Source organism: Taudactylus pleione, unplaced genomic scaffold (genome assembly GCF_031769625.1).
Source record: "Taudactylus pleione unplaced genomic scaffold, aTauple2 ptg000289l, whole genome shotgun sequence".
Lineage (NCBI taxonomy): Eukaryota > Metazoa > Chordata > Amphibia > Anura > Myobatrachidae > Taudactylus > Taudactylus pleione.
In genome coordinates, this window is record NW_028284691.1 from 3,827,006 (window position 1) to 3,831,412 (window position 4,407).

General features: G+C 39.2%; 1 long non-coding RNA gene across 1 annotated transcript; it reads left to right on the forward strand.

The window, feature by feature from the left end:
* Positions 1-665: 665 nt before the first annotated feature.
* On the forward strand, positions 666-2,518 carry LOC148511940 (uncharacterized). Its single transcript, XR_015880210.1, has 3 exons — positions 666-699; positions 2,086-2,136; positions 2,462-2,518. It is a non-coding gene; the product is annotated as an uncharacterized LOC148511940 (long non-coding RNA).
* The last annotated feature ends 1,889 nt before the right edge of the window (positions 2,519-4,407 follow it).

Below are 4,407 nucleotides of genomic sequence, written 5' to 3' on the forward strand. Positions count from 1 at the left end.
TTTAGAAAAAAAAATTTTTTTTACAAAATCGTGTTGGATAAGTTTAAAAAAAGCTGTTCTTGACCTAATTCAATCATACAAAAACTCAACAATTTCGGAGCGGTTTTTGGAAACAGAATTTGTCAGTTAAATGGTTAAAGCATCTCACAGTCATTTTCTTTCTTATTGCTTTTTTGCCTTTCTTCCTTGCCTTTTACTGTACTAAACAGTACAGTAACTCACTTGAAGTCATCGGGCCAAATGTAATAGGGTGAGAGTTTAGCAGTAAACTGTCACATTGAGTTTTATCTTCAAAATAGGAAAACATTTGGATGACACCATGAGAGTTTTTTGCCTTTAAAAACATGGGAGTGTGCATGTTCTCAAACTCCATAAAAATAGGCCAGTTTAAAAAGTTTGAGAGTTTACAGTTTTTATTTGTACTGTATTACTGTACATTTCACTTCTCATGTGTGCACTACAGTACTGTACAGTATGTAGACTCTTTCAGTAGAGTTTTTGGTGTTATGGAGGCTCTGGTCAAGAATTGTACAGTAGGGGTTTATTTGTTTCCAAATTGTTTTGAGGGAAACTGACAGTACAGTGTTCTTTTTCCACAGTTCTTATTTTTTGTTTAATATTTTTTTCATATACATACAGATGCACTATTCATTGATGAGGCGGAGGAGCCTACAAGCCCCAGCGGATCTTAAGTTTTTAGTAAGTACTGTACGCAACATTTTCTTCTACAGTATCACTCTACTTTTTTTTCCTTTTCACAGTGTCTCTCTCTCTCCTTCGTGTACTCCAAAGACCCATCTCCAACCTCTTCTCCTTACACACTAATTCTTTCTGTCCTTGTGTTTTTGTTTTTTTTCCAGTACTGTATGTTTCAGTGACCTGTTTTAAGGGCCTTATGCACCAGACAATTTGCATGAACGATAACAATATGGTTCAATGATATATTGTTCATATTGTCTTCTAGTGTGATTGCAGTAAATCACCAAGGATGCGTGCACGCGCTCCCCCGAGGCGTTATTGATATCCCCAGCGGGCTGTACATGCAGCCTAATCTGGGGATATTGTTAACCAGGGCCGGATTAAGGTCTGTGGGGGCCCCTGGGCAACAAACTTGATGGGGGGCCCTATCTGTGATCCAAGTATATATGTATAGTCCGCCCATGGACTGGAGCAGCGCTGTGCTCTGAGCTCAAGTGCTCAGTGAGCGCTGCCCATCTGCAGTCAGATATATTGTTCATATCATCTTCTAGTATGTATGCAGCAAATGACCAAGGATGCGTGCGCGCGCTCCCCTGAGGAGTCAACGATATCCCCAGTGGGCTGTACATGCAGCCCAATCTGAGGATATTGTTAACCCTCAGTAAAGTGTAAACTGTCAGTAAAGTGTAAAAATAATGTAGTAATAGTACTGTCAGGCAGAATTTATTGACATTTTTCCACATTCTTTTGAGTCCAAATGACATGTTTTTTCAGCCCTTCCCAGCCGGGCCCAGTGACCTTGCTAGGCCGCATAAGTACAGTAGTGTACACTACAGTACACTGTCTTCTATCGCTCTATCTCCTTTTTCTCTCTCTCTCTCTTCTACACTAAAGACGCATCTCCAACCTCTTCTCCTTACACACTAATTCTTTCTGTCCTTGTGTGTTTTTTTTTCAGTACTGTATGTTTTGGTGACCTGTCTTAAGGGGCTTACTGTATGCACCAGATGATTTGCATGAATGATAACAATATGGTTCAATGATATATTGTTCATACTGTATCGTCTAGTGAGTATGCAGTAAATCACCAACGATGTGCGCACTGACTCCCTCGAGTGACCAACGATATCCCCAGTGGGCTGTACAGTACATGAAGCCCAATATGGGGATATTGTTAATGATGTCATACTGACAAATGCAGCATGGCCTACCCTCCCAACCCCTCATCTTTGTGTCTGGTCTAGTGTCCATTAGCCATACTGTACAGTAAGTGGATACTGGCAATAAAGTGTATTGTAATAATATTAATACTGTCTGGTTGAATTTATTGACCTTTTTCCACATTGTTTTGAGGCAAAATAATTTCTTTTTTCTCTATAATTACAGAAACCAAGGGGGTCCACCCGGATTCCTTGGCCCAGGAGTCACAGGATAGTGGTAATGATTAGTACTGTTAGGGAGACAGTACAGTAGTTACAATAATTGTTGGACTTGACAGCATTTGTTTTTCTTTGACACACAGACTGCATCCTCATAGAGTCCTCTTTGGAAAACAGCCCTTCCCCGAGCCATAAGTACTGTAGTGTACAGCACATTTTTCTACCACTGTGTACTTACTGTATGTTCCTTTTCAGTGTGTCTCTCCCTCCTATACTGTACCTTATTGAAAGCCTTGATACAGAACTGTTGCCCCCTTCAGACTTTCACACTTAGAGTATCTTCAATGTACAGTAGAGCCAATGCATTTTCTGTTTACCTTTAGAGAAAGAGCCAATGGATTCGGGGGAGGAGGAGGAGGAGGAGCCTATGGCAATTAAAGGTAAATAGTGAACAGTAATATTGCACTGTACATCACTGTATTACTGCAATGAAAATTGTTTTTCCAAAACAGAATAAGGTGCGAGATGCAGGCTGTTCTGGAGTATCGGCAAGTACAGTACTGTATAGTCACATTTTGAAATCACCACTAATCTCAATTTACAGAGGGATACAGTATTATTCAATACCACGCTCCAGCACTTTTACATTACAATATCTCTTGTTCATGTTTAATTTTTGGGGTGGTATCTTACTGTAGCAAGCAATCTCCATAGTATAACTGCATTAGCTTAATGGTACAATTTTAGAAAATACAGCACTCTAAAGGTGCCCATCCACTTATGACATTGTAATCGTGCAGTCATTTGTCAGTCTGTGATGAGCCTGCTCTGAACAAGCAGTCGTTCAGTGCAGGCTCATCAATCATCTCCAAACATGCATTGCACGATGATAGATGTCTAAACGACCAGCGGGCACGCGCATTGCTGGTCATTTTAGACATGTTTGCAAATGATTTATGAACGATTACATTAGCATTCAATCGCTCACATCACTCGTCTAGTGGATGGGCACATTAAGCCTACACAGGAGGGACAAGATGGCCACTGCATTTTGGAAAACTTAACGTACTGTACAGTACATCAGTATTTTGGATGTACTGTACATTAATTAAAGAGTTAAATACATACAGTACTGTATACAGGCATTCTCCCACTTACAGTACTGTAGCTGATCATCTTCCCACATATAATAACCTCGCACAATTTAATGACTATTATCTACTCCACACCTACAGTAACCCTCTATGTCTGCCATTCTGATGCTTCAATCAGTGTCATGACCTTCAGTTTAGCAATGTTTAGACTGTATACTGTACAGTATTTTTCCTGCATTGTCTTTTACTGTACAGTAGCCATTTTATTGTTTTGTTTGTTTATGTAGTTTGGTAGGAGCTAGTCAAACCATGTAGCACCATACTCAATAAATGTAAATACAGCACTGTAATGTGAATGTATTTTTTTCCAATACAGTCTTCCACGGGGGACCCCGAGGGAGACAGGGACAGGGCCCACCGCCACGTAGGCAAAACCTGACAAGAGGCAAAGTACTGTATTTACAGTAGTGTCAAGATTGTACAGTATTGTAGATTAGTGTTGTAATACTGTACCTTCTTTTTATCCCCACAGCGCAACGACGGCACATTATAATCCTCTTCCGGAACACGATACACATGGTCACAGACCAATTTTGTAATTTTTTGTTGTCCCTAATTTAATTTTATTTTAGTAAAAGTTTAATTTCTATACAACGTGTTTTGTCTTTTCTTATGGGATCTGGTTGATTACAGTATACTGTCTATCTACTATGACAGCAGAACAGTACAAAGTTTCTTTAAATGTATTGATACTGTAGCAACAATATGGCAAGAAAAAATTGTACAGTACTTATGAAAACATACAACAGTACATTACAGTATACAGCTTTAATTAATACTGTAAGTCACCCATACAGTACTTTTATAAATTTCACACCACTCTTAAGCTTTAACTAAATAAATAGACACGACAGCAGTATAATTTTGAAAAAAGAGACCACAGCCAAATTTATTAATTTAAAAATTAGACTTACAATTAAGCTTAGTGGCGAAAAAGCAGTGCCCCTCAGTCCACATCCCATATAATGATGTACAGTACAGTATGTACCAAAAATGAAATTAAACAAGACAATGTCTGACAAACATCTCCAAACCTTCCTCTCTCAGGTGTATGTACCTGTACCTGCAGTTTTTTTTCAGTAAGTCTTTACTCAACAACTGTATTACACTATGACATTAGCATGCATTTCTAAGAGGGGTGCAGTGCCTGCTGCCATGCAGGTGTACTTCCGTAG